General features: G+C 44.4%; 1 long non-coding RNA gene across 1 annotated transcript in view; it reads right to left on the reverse strand.

Moving 5' to 3' along the window:
• Positions 1-633, reverse strand: part of LOC144819971 (uncharacterized) — a 71292-nt gene extending 70659 nt beyond the window's left edge. Inside the window, exon 1 of the long non-coding RNA XR_013607648.1 lies at positions 423-633. This is a non-coding gene — a long non-coding RNA (uncharacterized LOC144819971). The remainder of the gene's footprint in view (positions 1-422) is intronic.
• Positions 634-20688: the final 20055 nt, after the last annotated feature.

The raw sequence follows: 20688 nt of genomic DNA on the forward strand, positions 1-20688 counted from the left end.
AAACACAAAACCAATTGACATGAAAAGGTAATTTGAAAAAAGCACCAGCCAAATATATGTCCAAGGGTGAATCAACATTTTTTTTTTAAATAATTGTGTATAAACAGTAATCCGTGAAGGCTTTCTTGATGTGTGTGAAACAGTGTCAAATGATAATCTAGATTCTGTGGCCAAGCGAGTTTGTAAATCAGGCATTGATAAGTCAGTTGGGTAAGTGTAGTCAGTTTCATCAAGTTGAGTACCATGCAATGTACTCAATAAAGGACTAGAAATTGCAGGCATCTCAATGGCAACCTCAGGCTCAGGATTCGAAGCCGTGGCCAATACAGAATTTCTCACAATCGAAGAACATGAGACTGCCGTTGTCATACTAAGAAGAATCGGCCACTCTGTGTATCTTTACATTGTCAATGGAGATATACCTGTTTTCCTTACGACCAGGAAGTGGTGGTAAAATGACTGTTCTTGTGCCCTTCACACCAAGCACTGGAACTGGAGCTCAATAAGAGGGGCCAAATTCTTTCTTGTTTTCGATCTTCTCTCGAACCAATTCTCCAACTTGGGGTAGCCAGCCAACTACCGGGATCTGCAACGCATCATCCGAGGTGGAGGGCAAATGTTCCTTTGCAAGACTGTCTCTCGTCTCTTGTAGATTCTGTAAAAAATTGCAATGTTCATCAACGTCAAAGGAGGCAGCAACAGCCACTGAGTCTAGACCGTCAAGGTCCGGAACATACATCTTGATACCAAAGAGCATTTTGTATGGGGTCCGCCCACCCAGAGACCTTCTAGGGAGATTATTAAGAGCACGCTGCACGCCATTGAGGTGGGCCAGCCAGTTCCTGCCAGTGCCTATAACTCGAGCTGTCAATGATTGCTTTAAGTCACGGTTCATTCGTTCCACAACACTATTACCCTCAGGTCTGTATGGAGACAAAAACTTGACTTGGACCCCCAACGAAGCCATGGCATCCTTATACGCCTTAGAGGCGAAAGCAGGACCCTGATCCGAATGGAAGGTACCACAGGCAAAAATCCCTACAAAGACACGCAAATCCCTTATGACAGTCTGTGAATCAGCGCTGCGGTGAGGCCATACCCACACAAAGCGTGTGCATGAATCAACTGCTACTAAGATAAACTTATACGCAGTATCAGAAGAAAAAGGACCGCAGTGATCTAAATAAACACAACCAAGTGGTTTATTAGAAATGAACTACTGTGTTTGGGGTGGACGCGCAGCAGTAGAAGGCTTAATCTGCTGGCAAATGTCACATTGAAGGAAATAATCACGTGTATGTTTGCACAGTACCCGCCACCAAAAACGATGTTGTAACTGAGCCACAGTGGCTGAAACGCCTGCACGCGCAGACCCAACTCCTTCATGGGCCGCTGGGATCAATGTATTTCTGCGATCCGAGTTGGGAATCAATCTCTCCCCGAAGTCAGGTATTTTCACATAAGGAACCTTATCGGGACATAAGTGGTATGAATACTTCGAAGGGAACCCCTTAGGATATTTACCTCCCTTCTCAGTGGCAGCAACAGCTGCCAAGATATCATCATCAATCTTACTTTTGGACCGTGTAATTGCTGCAACTAAATATGTTGATACTGCTGATTTTGCTGCCTCATCGGCAAGCGAATTTCCAACAGCGTGGACTCCCATGCGCTGATGACCAAGAGTATGAATTGCAAACATGAGTGGCAACTGCTCCTTAAGCTCAGCCACTCGGACCGAGATCATTTTATGTTTTAATGTGCTTCCCTTGGAATCACGAAAATCATTCTGAATCCAAAAGAACACGTTTTCATTGTAAGACTGGACACAGTAGTAAGAATCACTCACAATAAGAGTTGTTACACTAGGATCAGCGTACTCCAATGCAAGCATCAGAGCACGAAGCTCTGCCAATTGTGCGGTGCAGTCCCCTAGAGTCTGCGTGTGCAAGACTCTTGACTTGAACTCATCGTTCACCATGGCACCTACTACAATGGCGCAAGCGGAAACATAGGCGTGTTTAGACCCATGCACAACCTGCGCCAAACCAACAGTGTATATGATGCAATGGAAATCCTCTAAAGGCCGCATAGCCAAAGGTGCAGGATGAACGAATTCATATTGCAAATACTCTTGCGACTGTAAGGAGGCATCAAAAATAAAGGTGATATCCGGAGATGTGAATGATGCTGCCCATTGTATCCACCGAAGGTGCAAAGCTTTAGAATTAGGTACAATGGCTTTCGTAACTGCTTCTAATGCAGGAAACGGGGTAACAACCAACATGCGTTTTCCCTGTGACAGAGCACGTTCCTTAAGAATCGCCATCTGCACTGCCGTTAAAACCTTCTCCACAGTGGAAAATCGCATTTCAGCCGAAGTGTACAAGTGTGACTTGTAGGCAATAGGTACTGTGTCTCCTTCGTTAAAAGTAAGGTAAGTGAAACCCACCGCCCCAGGGATGATTCTTATCACCAGGTTGGTGTGGTAATCACGAGTCAGTAAATATTTAGATTCGAGCAGATCAGCCTGCAAAGATTGCAGAATAGCTGAGTGTTCTGGCAGCCAGCACGATTTGGTAAAATTAGGTTGTATCAAAGCATACAAAGGCTTGATACGCTGGGCATATTCAGGAATGTATGTCCTCCCGAAATTCAAAAATCCCAGCAAAGACTGTAATTTTTTCAGAGTTGTCGGAGCGCGCAGTTGGCGCATTTCTCCAAGAAGTGAGGAGCCAATCCTCGGCCTTCATTGTTGAGCTCGGAGCCCAGGAACAACACTCTATACTCTGCAATGTGCGATTTTGCAAAGTTGAATTTGTAACCGAAGTTCGCAAAGCTACAAATTATGCGGTCAACTCGACACAGATGCTCCCAAAGTTCGTCGTCCGTGAGATAAATGTCATCCACATACGAACAAGCATCTGGGTCTACTCTCTCCAAGAGAGAGACTATGCGGGCAGCAAATACCCCAGGACTATTCTTATAGCCCATTGGTAAACGTTTGAACTGTTTTTGTTCGCCACTGCATGTAAAACTGGTCCATTGGGAACTTAGACCATCCAAATGGTGGGCATAAAAACCGTTGGATATGTCAAGCGTGGTTTTAAACCGCTTACGGACAAGACTATCCACTAAGGCAGAGCCGGGAGTATTCTGTACTGCACAGGTACGGCAATGCGAGTTCAAATGCCGGTAATCCAATACCAACCAATATGATCCGTCAGGCTTGGTCACAGTAAAAAGAGGGTTATTCATCGGTGACATACATGTTTCAATCACTCCTTGATATTCCAATTGTTCAAGGATTTCCGCAACGGAAGCCTTAGCCTCGCGTCTAATGGGATATTGTGGTTAAGGCTGTGGCTTAGACCGCAAAGGAATCTTGTGGTGTGGGGAAAATGTATCCCAACCACAGTGCATACGGTACAGAGCCGGCGCAAGGGCTTTAGCCCACTCTTCTGCAAAATTCAGCGCATGCTCCTTCGAGACTGTGTGCGCAAAACTAGGGAGGATTACCTACTCCCCTCTTGGAGCCGCGAGCACAAAACGGTGGTGGCCAGTCAGCCTCCGCTAACAAAATATCATAGGTAGTCGTAAGATTGTACCAAACTACCCCTTTAATGGTACGTTGTATGTCACCTTCAATAAACAGAACTATTTCACAGAGTCCATCAGGGGGAGCTACTCTAGTGTCAGCTGTCTCCACAACAACATAACATGCAGTCGCTGTCACCTTCAGTAGCGGACGCAGGGCCTCTCGCACTATGGTAATCTCCGCTGCACTGTCCAGCAAGGTCAGAGCCCATGTCTGATTCCGAAGCTGCGTTCTCACTATCTGTGGCATATCTCGCTGTTAAAGCGGCGACTTTCTTTTTCTGAAACTGGAGTCTTTCGCTTGCCTTTACCGTCTTTCGGGCGGGGCTGGTCGCGTCCTTTATAAGGCCACCCCGACCCCTGCCGCCACCTCCACTACCGGTCGATGAGGCCGATGAGTCCTGAAAAGAATGAGGAGAGCGTTGATCAGAAACCTGAAAACGATCAGGTGATTTTATCGTCGCGCGATCGCGTAAGTCATAAATACGTTCTGGAGGTGCAGACAATGGAGACGCAGGACGAAACTCCTGTTTCTGTTGTTGTTTTTTGTTTTTTTCGGCCAATTTTGTTTTTTGGTCTTGGGCTGTTCGTCAGCTTCTGACTTCTGCCGTTGGGGTTGTTTTTTCTCTTTAGTAGAAAATGGCTTGAGACCCACACTATTGCGGCCCAAGGTCTTATAAGCCGCCACAATAATTCTTGCTGTCGGGGTTTGTCGGGAATCGCCTGCAAAGCATTGGACACCTGAAAGTTCACCGCATCTCCCTTGACATTCGCAAGTATGAGATCGGAAACCACATCAAAGGAGCCACATAGGCGCATACCCAATTCAAGAGCAGCCTCAGGCCCATGCTCATCCTGAACGCATTTAAGGACCGTCGGAAGGACAGTCATAGACGGAGTGCCGTAGCACCTCGCATTTACTGCCGCAAAGGTCTTTCCCCATGTCTCACAGTCCCCAATCTCTGGGGTCAAGTCTTTTGGCATGCTAATTGTCCGAATCCTGTGTTTTTCACCAGGAGTCGTGTTAGGAAATACAGCTTCCAGTTGGTCAAACTTTTCGCCAAGCCAGAAAGGAAAATCATCCTTATCCTGGGGGCGCTTGCCCATCACAGCATTGACCATTACAGGACTAAGCTTCATTCCGCCCTGTCCTGCAGGAAGCGCCGCACAACCTGGGGCCCCGCCAGGGACATTACGAGTTATGTATTGCACTAACGACATAATCACACTAATTGCGACCACATGTAGTCATCTTAAGTCAGCAACGTTACACACTCCGTGTTGAGGATGTGGTGTAAATCCTGCCAAAACAGGCCAAGCCGCGCCCGGAATGGACAAAGGACCTAACCTCGGAGCTGTCAATGAGTGGGGTAGGGCGCCATCAAACCAAACTCGGTGCTGCCAAGCATCAATAGGAACTTCCTGTGCCCTATACGGAGCATATTCCTGCGGCACAGCAGTGGCAGTGTACGTGTCGAACACAGTAGTATTTGCGTTCACAGCCGGAAAGGTCACCCACGAGTAAAACATTTCGTATGGGTAAGCCACCTCTGCACTCACCACCATTAGTACGGCCATGCCATCCACGGGGACATTATAAGTCTGCAAATGATTGCGCACCGCAATGCGACTATGTTGCGGAATGTCCACCACGGCCCTAGTTACACAGAAAGAGGTACAAAGTAAACTCTGGAACACAACTGGGTAGTAATTCAAGGAAACCGTTTTGAAAGAATCAAGCTTGAAAAGACCTATGTAAATATTGGTCAGTTTGTCCGACACCACAGTTAACCGGAAACAATAGTGAAGGGGTTAAGGACGAAATTCTGCACTACTCAAGTGTCATGTAATAAGACCACCAACGGTTGGGCGCCATGTCGCAGGGATTCAGTTCTCATACAGAACTGTGCATAGAGACTTGGAACCTCAGTGCATTAGGGTGTGCCAAAACTCACCTTAGTACCCAAAATCCCCTACCAGACTAGCAACAGTGTCTCATTGGTTCTTATAAACTCCCAATGTTTAGACAAACCAGAACATGGACTTCGAACACCTCAGGTAACGTGGAACACATGAACACTCTTTGGCTATACAATCATTCCAATCCAGAACAAGGAGTAAATGAGGACGTGTGCACATTTGAAATGTTTATTTTCTAATGCAGTGTTCTCAAGCGCAGTATCTTAGCTAATACAAGCAAACATATTATAAGAAACAAAGTAATCAGCATAGTTACTAGTCCATAGAATACAAAGGGTGAAAGCATGTTAAAATGCTAGAGAGTAGAAGGCAAAAAGACACCTAATCCTCATACTCCCTTGCTAGTATATCATATTATATCTAAGAAGGTCTCTTTGGGTTTTAGCAGGGCGGCCCCTTACCTCAGGCCCTAGTGGTAAGGGATCACACCAGCTCTCTGCATGCGAAGCACCATCAAGTGTGTGTGTATGCTCTGTGCAGTGCAATATAAAACGCGCCTAAAGCCAGAATTTGGCTGCAGCTGCATGTATGTTATGTCTAGAACGTGCGAAGATCAGACCTCACAACAACCACTGTGTTGAGATATCCTTGAAGGCCTCGGCACTCACTGTACAGACGCAGCTCACTAAGCAAAGCTGATATCAGAGCAACAACATATTATTCTCGTGTGAAGCAAAACATTCTACTAGGCTCAAAGCTAAAGTAACAATTATGTGTCGTGTGCAGAAGCAGCAGAAAGGTAAAATGGCATTTAAACTCCTAATAAGCTCATGCTAACTTAACACAGTGTGTAGTCAAAGCATATCTATATGACACTACCTTAGGGAGGACTGTTACACGACAGCTACATATCAAAACAGACAGAATACCTGAGGTAGATTCAGGAGAAACCAACCAATTACCTTTTCTGAATCCTCAGGTGGGTCAAGTGATTTGGACCTACAACAAGGCACTAGCCACCTCGATAATCACCCTTTTTTAGACCGAGGAGGCAAAGCAAAGAGAAATACATGGTAGCAGTATCCAGGGGAGAGAAACAAGTAATATTAGTGGGGCCCACAACCATTTTAGAACCCACCTTATGTACTATGGAGATCATCCCTTTTTCAATCTGTCCAAACATGTACTGTCTTCCCCTGAAATATCTCTAATGAGCAAGGGATTATCTTTAATGATCACAGAGAGAACAAATGTCTTTACTTTAAAAGCAGAACTGTTCCAGTTCTTCAGAAAAATATGCCTACAACTTTTCTTTAAGGACAGAGACTATACAACACAAGAATCAGTGACAGGCCTTAGACCACCGTATGATACCACTTGAGCTTCTCACTTTTGAGAAAATACTTCTTACCAGCATAGATGTCCTTAAACATACCAGACAATTTATACCATGCAATACTACACTTCAGGAACAACATGCCCTCAATGCTTTGAAAAATGACAAGTCAATAACATTGAAACCGGCTGGTAAAGGGTGTAGTATTGTGATCCAAGAATGTGTAGATTACGACAGAGAAATTAACAAACAAATCAATGAAATCAAACACTACAAAAAATGGAATCATAATCCACTCTCAGAGATCAGGGAAGAGATACTCTGCATAACGACGGAAGGTCTTGAGGAAGGCTATCCTACCAAAAAAGAATTTGAATTCCTTAATACAGACAATCCCAGAACTCCACTACTTTATACTTTACCAAAAGTACATAAAAGCACTACCACCCCCCAGGAAGACCCATCCTATCAGGATGTGGTTCTATTTTGGAACCTATTGGGAGATATGTATATTTTTGTATGAAATAATTTGTGCCCATACAGGAAAGCTACATCAGAGACACCATGCACATGATCAACTTGATAGATGGGATGCCCTATAACATCAACACAGACTGGCTGTCAACATTAGACATAACGTCCCTTCACACAAACATCCCTCAAAATGATAGTATCCTGGTCATGGAGCAGCTACTAGAAACCAGAATGAGACCCTTCCAGTTACCCACATTGTTTATAATCTCTCTATTAAAAGTGGCATTACAGTCTAACTATTTTGTGTCAGGAGGGTATTATTACCAACAATGCTCCGGCACCAGCATGGGAGCAGTTTTAGCACCAAGTCTAGCCAACATCTATATGGATCACATAGAACGCACATATGCTATCAAAAATAAATACAAACCCTCAACGCGCCAACATTAAATGCTGGAACAGATATTTAGACAACATCTTTCTCATCTGGTGTGGTACTGAGACAGAAATCAATGACTTCGTAATGTATCTTAACAACATCCAACCATACCTCACCTTCACTGCCACAATACACAAATCCACAATATCCTTCTTAGACCTCAACATCCAACATTCAGAAGAAAAACTTTATATATCACTTCATAGGAAACCCACTGAAAGGAACACGCTGTTAGCATATAAAAGCCATCACCCTCGGGCACTCAGGTACGGGTTACCATTGGGACAGTTCTTAAGGGTTCTCAGGAACTGTTACCGCAAAGAGGGTTATATGCATGAGGCTGGAGTACTGAAAGCAAAACTGGTAGCTAGAGGGTATCCTAATAGGATTAGCAGAAAATCCATGAAACGTGCGTGGTACTGCCCAAGAGAAGAGCTTCTCACCACTAGAAAAAAGCACCACCCAACAGATTGGTCTGTGTTACCACCTTTGGTGTACATACTAATAAAGCTCGTAATTTCATTACAAAAAATTGGAACTTAATCAAAAGCATTGACCCTGAAATTGAGGTCCATACAAGCGGGAAAGAAACATAAAAGACCATCTTATTAGATCCTCCACTGAAACCAGCAAAGGAAAGACTAATACCCTTGAATCCGCCTAGGGGTTACCAGAGCTAAAAGGCCATCACAAATGTGGCAATTATGTGACATGCCCCTATACTGACAACACTAACTCCTTCAAACACTGCAACTGCACATATACCCTGGAATTGTTCTCAAATTGCAATACACATAATGTGGTATACTGCATCTGGTGTCCTTAAGGACTACCATACAATGATCAAACACAACAACCAGTAAAAGCCCGCATTGGACAGCATTGCAGTCGGATAAGACGATCAGTTGCGAATGCCCCACTTGTGTCACACTTCAATGAGAAACAACATACAGCAGATGACATCAGGTGGCAGGTGATTGACATTGATAAAGTCCCTGACAGAGGTGGGAACATTACACATATTTTGCAAAGACGAGAAAGCCATTGAATAGATAGAATTGACTCTATAAACCAAGGTTTGAACTCCGCGGAGGAGTGGCGCGGTTTTGTCGCAACACTAAATTGATTGTACCCATTGCCCAACATCATATTGAATCCCACTTTTAATACCCCCTTCAATGAGCCGGTACAAAACTAACCTTTCTCTGTAATTCTTTATATGTTACCACGACCTACAGCAATAAATCTAGGACTGTAATCATGTATGATTTTCTAGTTCACCAATAATGTTTCAACAGCCTTCTCATGCACTAATTTTGAGTAAATCACTAACATGTATAGAACAGTATTGTGACTGAACTGGTGTGATAATTATGTAATTGAATTTCACCATATGCATACCTGAATTTCCTTTAACACGTCGCTATTTTTGCATATTGTATCTTGAATTGGTCATTCTAAATATGGTTCCTTATACGTGGTGAATTGACCCATGCCCTTGCCTTCGAGCTGTCGTGAACATATTTGTGCTCCCAGCAAAACTATACACCCGAAGTGCCAGCAGCTCATTTTTCTCTTTTTACTTTTCTATCCTGGACAGTACCTTGTCCTCCTCCCCTTCTAATCATGCAGACCACCATTTTCCCGTAACATTACAGAAAATCGATGATCTCATTTGCGGCAATCCTCTAATTGCCTGCGCACGCCTCTTCGTTTTGTGCATTACTAAAGCCCACGTGCACACCGGTTCAGCGTCATTGTACCATGGCACACAGACCTTGCAGCCTTTCCGTCAACACGCACCTATCATGGTTTGCGTTGACTAGTGGTTACAGACATTTCTTCACATATACAGGCCCCTTCTCCAGCTAACCAAACTAGTTCCTCTCATTTCGGATAATTTTTGAGACAATTAGGCGGACATCCTGCCAATGCTGTCCTGCTCCCCCCATTAGGCACGATTGAGTGGCCTTCTATTCGGTAAGATTATAGGCCATTCACCATTAGCTTTTAACCCAGCTACAATAGCTAGACCATTTACTATCCCTCCCTTTCTCACAGAAATCCGCACCAGATCTTGACCTACATTTCGCACCCTCATCGAGATCGTCAGTTTACTGTTTACACAGAGGTAAGTGCCTCACAACTCGATGAATGGATATTTATCTGAGCACTCTTCTTTCCATATATCCCTAACTATTCTTTATTTATTCTCTTTGCACCACAGAATCCAGCTGAGTTTCCCTGTAAGTAAATTCTTCTTTCATTTTTCATGGTTGGCACTTCTTCTTCATCACGTATACTGTGCAGTTAACATTTCAGGTAACGGAAATACCCCTAGTTATTACTAGTGCGTTGTCATAAGGTCCCTGTATTTTTCTTACACTATCATCACTCTCTTTCCCAGATGTCCCCAGTACCATAGGTCCTGATGAGACCCTACATTCTAGAGAGGGTTGAAACGCCGTCAACACTTTTTTGAAAGCGAACCCCTGTCACAGCACTTATTATTGTGTACAGTGAGGAAATTATAAATATGGTTGTTTTCTGTGAAAAACTATGTTGAACCTTGTAAATACCATCACTCTTTGTCACTAAACTGTTAGGTTCATGCTTCACTTGGGACACCTATTCACAGCTGTGTTTTACTTCTTTTTTGCTTAAAATTGTTGATATATATTGTGTAAATATTAGAAACATATGTGCATAAACGAAATCCTTAGTGTGTCTGGTCCCTCTTTCTATGACATCAATATAATCCTTTAAATCGTGATTGCGCACACATTTAATTATATATAGTTATATACTATTCCACAGGAACCATTGTTTTCCTTTTATAAACTAACTACCCTGTTTCCGTGGTGAGTAGGGTTCAGTTGTTTTCCCCTTTCGGTAAAAAATGTTTGTCAGGATAAATCTAACACAAACATAATGCTACATTGTTTTTTTTGCAAAGAAAGAAGTTCAATGAGAAGTAATTAAAAAGGTCCATGGTAGAACTGGCATACTCACTGGCACTGCCATACTCAGTTCGGTAAGTAGACTTGATACTGACTAATCCTCATCCTGTGCTGTTACAGGTTTGATGTAATCGTGTGGTATGAAATGTTGGTTCATTTTGATCATAGTCAATTGCTCCACGTTTTGAGGCGAGTACTGGCCATTCTCACTGTAACAACTATGCCAGCTGCACTGAACACATGCTCAGCAGACACCTGGCTACAGCACAACCCAGATACTTTATTGCCAGCCAGCTGATCTCTGATCATTGGTGGATCTTCCCATAACAATACATCAATGGGTTTTGTTCCACATAGATCTATGTTAGATCATCCAAATACTCCCAGAACCTGCAGAGGTTCAGTTCGATCTTTCTGTTGCTGTTATTAACGGTGTTCTGGTTGCTGGTGTTGGCTGCTTGAGACAAGTCTGCCCTCTCTGGAAGTTGAGGGAGGCACACTAGAACTGTGGAGTGGGACTCTAAGTTGCAGCCATTCTTCTTCCAGGTCTCTGGCTTGCTCAACAATCCACCTCTTGTATTTTGAAACATTCCCGCCAGAAAAGTGGGTAGAATTATTTTGTACTGTGGATCAAGTAGTGTGGCACAGATATACTCTTTGAACAAGATGGTGCCATTTTGCAGCCTTGCACTTCAAGCTAAGCAAAATATTTAGCTCTCAACCAAGGCATGTGCTTCTGTGTTTTCATTCACACCTGCGAGTATGAACATATCAAACAATAGGATAGCTTGGCTCATTGTACTGTCTTCCTTGCTAACTTCCTGTGTGAAAACCTCAAAAGGGAGTAGCATCTGAGTCAGGCATTTGACTAAGCCCCATTTGTCTGCATCCATGGTCATAGCTGTCCCAATTGCATCAACTCCTCTTTGAATGACATAGTCATTGATCTGTTTGTACTGCTCAAACAGACATTGCAATATATAATAGGTCAACTACCAATGTGTTGGCACCTCATGTATCAAGGCTTTACCTGGTACTCTATTAGCAGGCTGAATAATTTGCAACTGCTTCTGGACTTTGTAATACTGGCTGAAACGGGTGCAGATTCTTCTGCTGGTGGTCAATATGCCGCTGACTATGTCTTCTCCAACCAGGTTGATGCAATACGCCAAACACAGGACCCTGAAATAGCCAATGCCTGCCATGGCCTTGACTATGTTAATACCATTGTGCGTGGTTACAAATCCAATTCTGAGACCTCTGGGCAGCAGCCATTCAGACACCTTGCTGTTAAGCTCACCCAGAATGGTTGCAGGTGTATGTAATTTCTCCATGTCGAACATGGCTACAGTTGCATGCTGCCAAATGTTCTTAAAACTTTTTCCAGGTCCAAGGCCTACAGGTAGCTTTTGCTTTACCCCCGCAAAAGAGATCCAGTGTGCAGCGATGCACATACAATCAGTTGCCTGACAACTGGTCTACATGTCTGTTTTCAGGTAGATAGTGTGAACAACACTTTGCTGCAAAGCTTGTCCAAACAATTGCTCCAACTTTGGCAAAATAGGTCTGAATTAGAACCTTACATTCTGGGTAGATGGCTGCCACAAATTTTAAGACTCCCACACCTTCCATAAAAGAAAAGGGAGGAGGCCCAGCACCAACATTTTTGCCAGCTTCCCTTTGTACAAAATTGCCATCAGGTGGTTGCGGTCATAGGACCCCTCCTGACTAAAGATGTCCATAATAGAGGCTTGGATTTTCATCTTTTGTGGGGTCACTGGCGCAGGTTACTTTTGAGAAGTAGGTGGTGGTGGACTCAGTGTGGATTGTGGTGGGACAGTCACTGTATGCTGTGGTGTCTCCATCTGACACAGTGTCTTCTTTTGCCATTATGAAGTCACAGAGGCGGGTGATTCTGCTGGTGCACTGCTGGGGACAGGGCTGCTTTGTGTGAGACTGTCACCCTCTTCTTCCTCAGCATCACCTTCCACCGTGATTGAACTTGTAGCTGATGTTCCCTGGCTCTTCTCACCTTCATCAAAATGACCTCGCTCAGCAATTTGTTTATGGTGCTCCTTATGAGAAGTTGGCCTGGCATATGCTGTCCACTATTCTAGTGGGCAACTTGCACCAGTCCAAATGACCCCTATTGATGGTAGGTTAAAGACAACCGCAATAGAAAGCTATCCTAGTGGTAGCTGTGGAGAGCAGCCTTCAGGCTATGTCTTGAAGGAATGTAAAGCAGATTGTTTTACCAGTCTATAATCTTGTGAATGACCATATGAAAGGAGAACCATACCAGGTATATATAAAATATATGTATTTATTCTAAACACATCCCACTAGTCTCTTTATGAGGCTAGAGGCAAAAGTACATTCAATAAACTTAATAGCACACAGTAAATTAGCACTATATATGTTGAGCCATAGAGACGTACAAAAACCATTTATTAAGAAAGTGGTATAAGAACCACGACTTGCATAGACACAATGCCTAGAGCCTTCTCAACCGCTGGGGCCACCAGGAACCACCCAAGGTAGTGACACAGGGAACCCACAGGGGATGCGTGCAGTGTGTGAACACAGCCGCGAATCACCATTAACTTCTATGGGGAAAGTCACAGTTGGAGTTTTAAAGTTAAAGGACACTTAGAAGAGAACTTGGAGCAAACCCCTTTAGAACTAGGAGGTTCTAGAGTCAACACCCACGGGAGCACCGGAGTACTCGAGTTACCTCACCCTGGGAAGCCGGGCGCATAGGTGTCTTTCCGTGTCGGGTTTCGTCGTCGTTTTCAATGGTGATCTGCTGCAAAGTGCTGCTGGCGTTCAGGTGGAAAGTGCCCGGTGTGATCCAAGCCTGGATAAACAATGAGAGGAACCTGAAAGCAGAGGGGACAGAGTCTGGGTCACTTGCCAGTGACCAGGAGAACGATAGGCGGATGCCCACTGTTGTCGGGTGATTTCAGGTGAAGAAAGTGAAGCTTGTCTTCAGCCACAAGGACCAAGAGGTGTCGACGATGACCAGGTTCCAAATTTGAGCTGTCCCTCTAAGGATGTCAAGTGCTGCCGTGTCGGTTCCTGTATTGGACCCAACAAGCCTTGGCAACAGCAACCTACGCAGAAAGCAGAGATAGGCTTCGGTGCTGACCAGCAAGATCTGATCTTACTATGCAGTGGAGAGTCAGGGCAAATCTGTAGCAACCAGGAAAGCCAAGGAAAAGTAGAGTTACCTTCAAGGGACCCACCAGTCAATGGAACAGGACTTGCAATGGAACCTCAAGCGTAAATGCAAGAAGCGGGCTCACTGAACACTCCTGGAATGTAGGCCCATAATCTTCGGTGCAAATGGTGCTTGGGGCTTGGGCTACAAAAAACCCAAAGCACAACTTCCCAAAAGATCGGGAAGTCAGTGCACTTGCAAATGTGCACGGTTACAGGAGCTCCGGTTCCACACCACTCGTGAGTGCTGCGGGTCTCAGCCTTTGGACTCGGGTCGGCCTTTGAGGAGTCTGGAAATATTCTTCCTGCACAGTAAATATTTCAGTGCAGCAGAAGCTTCAGAGATGCAGACTGGCAAATGCTTTGTTGGTGCATGTTTGAACAGGGGCGTCACTCCTTGACCCCAAGGGAGATTTTTCCATCCTCTAATCGTTAGTAGAGCGTCAAAGTTCCAGGATTCAGTTTCAGAGTTTCGTCCAGGTGTAATCTAAAGTCCTGTTGCCAGCGGTCCCTTACTTACACTAAGAAAAGGGGTTGGATATACTCTGGGGACCCACCTATGGGTGGGTTTCGAAAGAGGGGTGGTTACACCCATTTCCTTTGTCGCGTTTTGCACCAGAGCAGGGGCTGGTAGCCCCTGAAACCGGTTTGAACTGGGCTATGTAGAGGGACACAAATTGTGCCCCCGGTGCTGACTTCAAAGCACTCTTAGAGTACACCCACCCAGCCCCAATACACAGAATCCTGTATGGGAGGTGGTTACACCTCCCTGTGACAGGGAGAAAATGTACAGAACTGTGCAACATTGTTCCTTTACAAAAGAAGCTAAATTAAATGCAAAAAATCACAAGATCTCTACTGAAACTGCAGGCCACCTACCACAAACAAGTTAAACATTTGGTTAAACACAAACAAATACTGGTGCATGCCCTCCGTGACACAAACAACACCCTTATACAAGAGTTTTTTTAATTCATTTTTATTGGTTTTCCCATTTTGTGCAAGGAATAAGTAGTCATTTTATACGAACACAGATAAAATAAGGTCAATAAACATAATATGAGTACATATGCAAATAAGGCAGCAGGCGAGGGCATCCAAGAGAAAAAAAATAACTAAAAATCAACATGAACTTTCAGCTTTTTATGCCTTAAATCCAGTCAGTGACGGCAGCCCAGATCTTAGCTCCCATTGCACTCTTCCTTCTCCCTTTAGTCTTATATATAGCTGTTTCCAAATTATACATCGCAAGTAATCTTGCCTGCCAACTCGTAAATGACGGGGGATTAGGGTTAATCCAATCCTTCGTAATACATGCACGCACCACTGCCATGCAAATAAACAAAAAAGGAAATCATAGCTTTGGATCTTGTATAAAAAAGGTTTTAAACGTACTTGTAAAATCTCAAAGTCCTAAATCCAACGGTGCATGTGCAGCAGACAAAGAGAGTGCTCCTTCCAGCTCCAAATCTAAATGGGAAATTACCAGGATATGGACAAAGCACTGGGAGGAGCCTGCTGGACAGGAACAGGAAGCTTGAGTCTCTGGGGCACTTGCTTCCTGTTGGAAAAAAAGTTAAAGAAATTTCCAGTGCACAAACAAACTATTCTAATGGCCCATTGGAGAAGAAAATCCACTCAAAAACCTACTTCTTGAGCACAAAAGCTACTCAAGTGGTGGGTTCGTGAATGACACTACATTGGCGCCATCATGGCCGGAAGCAATGCTAGCTTGCAGCCTGAGAATAACATGACGAAAGCGAGTGCCAAAACAAAGTTGAGTGCGGGAACGGAAACAAAAACTCTGCATCGGGCACAGAAGCTGGAACCCAGGAACTCCGCACTCCGCCAAGGAGGGCAGGGTGCCCAAAGTCCCCAAAAACCCGCAAGCAGAGTGGAGTTTTCTGTCCGTGCCTAATATAAATGTTGACAGGGTTTCAGTCTTAGATGGGATTAGCAGCCTCCTCTGAACAACATGTACAAGGATCTCTGCTTCTACTAATCGACACCAGACTAGACAACCACATGCTATGCTTCCAAAGTTTAATATGACTTTCTATATTCTCATGCAGTCATGTTTCCATTAGTCTTCACTATTTGCAATTGCTAAATCTGGCGTAGTTCTATTTGTATATGCTTGGTGTAGAAGAGCCTCTCTCTTATAAGGTATGAGTCACATGGACTCTTCTACTGGCATAGTTAAATAAGTGTACAAGTATGAATGACTATAATTGATTTACAGTGACAATACAAAATAATTGAATCCTTCATGCAACAAGCTCCATTAATTTATAGGTAAAATGAAACTTTGTCCATAGCTGAGAATAGTTTTTGTATACTGCATAACTAGCACTTGTCCTCATCTATTTAATATCACTCTCACTTTGTAAACACACAGAGTAGTGCCTTAAAATTTCATAGGCCCAGCAAGTCAGAGAACTGTTGTAGCATAGCCAATTTTTCCTGTAGCCAGTGTTCCTTCTATGTGCTCTTGAAGCTATTGTGTGTACACATGTTGTGCCACAGCCATCTGAGCTGGAAGCGTATTTGCATTACAATTGTTGGTCCTTATAAACAATGGTAAGCTTACACTTTTAGTATACCCTTACTATTTTTTAACAATTCACAATCTATGAGTGTAGTTTTGTGTGTAGTATCTTTACGACTGCAGAGAACTCATCACAAAAATAGATATGACAGTCACTGAAGTTATAGACACTAAATGTAAAACTACACTCATTGTTTGTGAACAGAAAACAAATAGTAAACTTAGTCCAAGAGTGCAAGTTTACCTTTGTGAATAAGGCTAATTTCTTATGCCACCCAATACATGTGCAAGTCCACTGTGCAAGGGGGTGCATCAAATTAGTTAGCACTTTTTGTATGTGGACCCATGTATGACAGCTTTATATTTTATTTGTCTTGTACTGGGTGCCGGTGACTCACAGTGAAATGTAAGTGCCATTATGCATGCTTCACTTGTTCTGTATGCTTTACTCTTCCCAATGCCTAGTCTGCACAAAGGTGGACTTCATTGACTACTTTCTCTTCTCATTGTCTGACTCCCTTCCTTTGGCAAATCACGCTATCACAGCACTCCAACAAACTTCATATTCTCTTTTTTTGTGTTGACTGACTTCCCTCCTTCTTTCCATCATTGCACCCCATATAAAGTACACTAGAGCAGACAGACAACAAAAAGCATAATTAAGCAGAATTAAGGTCTTATGAAGTCCAGCTCCACAAATTTGGTTCACCCACCACCAGTCATACTCTAACCTGCTGATTTCATTGTGACAGGTTAAAAAATTGTTCAGTCTTTAGACATGTTTCTCAAGTAAATAAATTGAACATAGGCATGACAGACTGTGTAGTTAATTGAGTGCTGTGGAGCTTTGGCAATGTAATGGAATACAGTGTACAATGTAGTAGACGTTTGTAATGGTATTTATCTGGCCCAATAACCATGATTTTTGGAATAAACAGGCGACTTGCAGAGTTTTCCTTTAGTGATCATAGGCTACATCATATTGGTGAGACAGAATAGCAATCCAGGTTCACCAGCAAGCTTTTGCAGATGCTACGTGTTTCCGAGTGTTCTTCACCTTATTTAGTTTATTCTTTTTTTTTTTTTTTTTTAAGTTCAAAAACCTTTATTAACTTATCAGGCAATCCACAGGATATACAGCGTACTACACGGCGTTCGGTGGCGGGCCTTTGCAACTCTGCTGATTTGCCCAGTCTCATCTTACACAGTCATTTAGCCGACAACCCGGAGGTCCGGCGGCGTATCAAGGAGGTTTCATAGTAGCGTTTCCGCGATCACGTGCTATGGTGATGACGCACCTTTTCCCCCGCCCCCGCCTGTGTAACGCACATTCGTGTGTAGGTCTACAATCGTTGTGTTGTCTCCTGCAGGCTGTAGACCTGTAGCAGTGTTTAGGACGTGTCAAACAAGAACTCTAACCCCAACAACCCCCTCCCACCCACTATACACCAGCCGCTCACCCTCCCTCTCCACTCCTTCCACACTTGACATCACACCTCACTTCCTATCAACTATCAGGCAAATCCTATATTCAACCCTGATTCAGTCTTGTATTACTATTCCAATCTCCCAGTAGGGAACCTCTTCGTATGAGAGCTAAGTCAGTACAACCCGCCTCAGCACTTTAAGTATGTAGACATTTGTCCCGTCTCCCATCTGGTTCGCCTTCTCTGCTGGGGATCTGTAAGGACCTAATCTTGCCCAGCGTCCCATTCGACCAAGTCTTGTGTGTCAAGCTCCTCACCCTGTGCTTCACCCTGGTCAGCTCCCTCGGTATCCCCTGCATTTAAATATGTCCTATATAACCCCCAGAAATTCTTGGGCCGACTCTTCGGGGGGAGCAATTCACTGTATATTTCCGATTGCGTGTTGCAGTATAGCATATCCCTGGCCCACCGCTTCTTAGTTGGGAGTGGTCCCCTCATCCAGCACGTCGCCAGCACCCTCCGAGCTGTTAGCAAGGCTATGTCCGCCAGGCGCCGTAGTGACGCCTGAAGCGACTTGGAATATCCCAGCAGTGCTAGCGACGGACTGGCTGATATCTCCGTTTCCAGCATCATGCTCAGTTCCTGAACCACCTCCGTCCAGAACTTATATACTCCCGGGCATTGCCAAGCCATATGCATGAAGTCAGCTACTTGAAAGCGACAGCGTTCACACTCCGTTGTGTGCCTAAGCCCATACCTGTGTAGCCTCTCTGGTGTGTAATAAACACGTTGCAAATATTTAAAGTGTATCAATCTATGTCGTCCATTCAGCGACAGCGTCCTAGTACTAGCACAACAGTATTCCCACATCTCATCAGTGATTGGGATTTGGAGGTCACGTTGCCATTCAGTCCTTGCCTTGGAGTATTGGTGCTTTTTGTGTTGATTCCCGATTTTATTGAGATGTGTAACCAGTTTGGAAGATGACTCCGTCTTAATGACGTATGTTAGCTCCGGAATATCCGGGGGTTCAGTCAATTCTGGGCCTAGCAATTCTAATAGAGCGCTACGAACCCGATGGAACTGGAAACGTTGCAATAAAGTACAGTCGGGTTGCGCCTGGTTGATCTGATCCCACGTTTTCGCTACCCCATCCAAAAATAGGTCCCCCATCTTTGTGATACCTAGCTTATACAGTGCGTTAGTTACTCCTTTCTCTGTCATTGGGGAGAGCCAGACCGCCCACTCTATCTTCATTAGCGGGGAGTATAGTAGTTCGCAGTCCTGCGCTCGCATCAGCGCATTCCAGGCATGTGTTGTGGCTTTAAGGGAGTCCAGCCTACCTACTCTGCGGTCTACCTGTTTAAAGACAATGGCAGGCAAGGGGAGCGGTTCTGCAAACAATCGTTCTAAGATCACATGCGGGACAGTAGAGCTTCCATGAATCCATGTATGCAAATGAGCCGACTGCGCTACTCTGTAATATCTTTCTAGGTCTGGAGCTCCCAGCCCCCCCAGTTCATATGGGAGTATTAGAATCTTCCACTGGATTCTAGGTTGTTTTCCTCCCCAGGCTAACTTAATAAGGATTTGAGTCAATTGTTTAAAAAAGACCTTGGAGAGCACCACCGGAATGTTATAGAATAAGAACAGGAATCAAGGTAAAACCACCATCTTCATGATGGCTATCCTTCCCATGAGGGATAAGGGAAGCGCGCACCACTTATCCACATCCTCAACCAGCTTGGTGTATGCTACCCCATAGTTCTCTCGAATTAGTACGTCTGGATCCGTGTGGAGCTGGATCCACAAATACCTGATTGAGTCAGTCGTCCACTGCAAAGGAAATTCCGTTTCAAAGGGCAGGGTGACAGGAGTTAACGGGAACGCCACAGACTTGTTCCAGTTCACCTTCAGCCCTGAGAGGGCCCCAAATTTAACCACTTCTCTCAGCACAGATGAGAGGTTCGCCTCAGGGTCACGAATATACAGTAGGGTATCGTCTGCATATGTAGAGATACCAATCTTATAAGTGGGAAAATTAATACCCTCAGACCTATGGTATTCCCGAATTGCGCAGGCTAAGGGTTCCGCAACCAGAGCATACAAGAGGGGTGACAGGGGGCAGCCTTGTCTTGTTCCTCTGCTGATTTCAAATGCACACGTGACGTGATCTCCTATTCTCAGTCTTGCTGTTTGTCTATAATATAATGCACCTATCATCTGCAAAAAGGGTTCACCCAGTCCCAATTTCCTCAACACCCTCAGCATGAAGGGCCACTCCACAGAGTCGAAAGCCTTCTTCATGTCAAGGAATATCGCTAAGGCTTTATTTTCCTGACACATATGTTGCATGGTGCCTAGGACGGGTCGAATGTTATACGTGAGGTTTCTGGCCGGTATGAACCCCGCCTGTTCCGGGGCAACTAGTTCCAGGACGAGCAACGCCAGACGCGTAGCTAAAACCTTGGCATACAACTTGGTGTCCACATTAATCAGGGAGAGTGGTCTATAAGATCCACACATATTAGGGGGTTTTCCCGGCTTTAATATGGTGACGAGTAGAGCCTCTCTCATCGAATCGGGCATGCTACCCTCCTCGCATATGTCAGCGAAGAGGGTCATCAAGTGTGGTATAAGCTTATCCTTAAACGCCTTATAGAAGGCAACCGTCAGTCCATCAGCCCCTGGAGCACTGCTAGATCGCATCCCCTCCAACGCCTCCAGAATTTCTTCCTTTTGTATGGGCGTCATCAGAAATTCCCTCT

This window comes from Lissotriton helveticus, chromosome 2_1 (genome assembly GCF_964261635.1).
Source record: "Lissotriton helveticus chromosome 2_1, aLisHel1.1, whole genome shotgun sequence".
NCBI classification, from domain to species: Eukaryota; Metazoa; Chordata; class Amphibia; order Caudata; family Salamandridae; genus Lissotriton; species Lissotriton helveticus.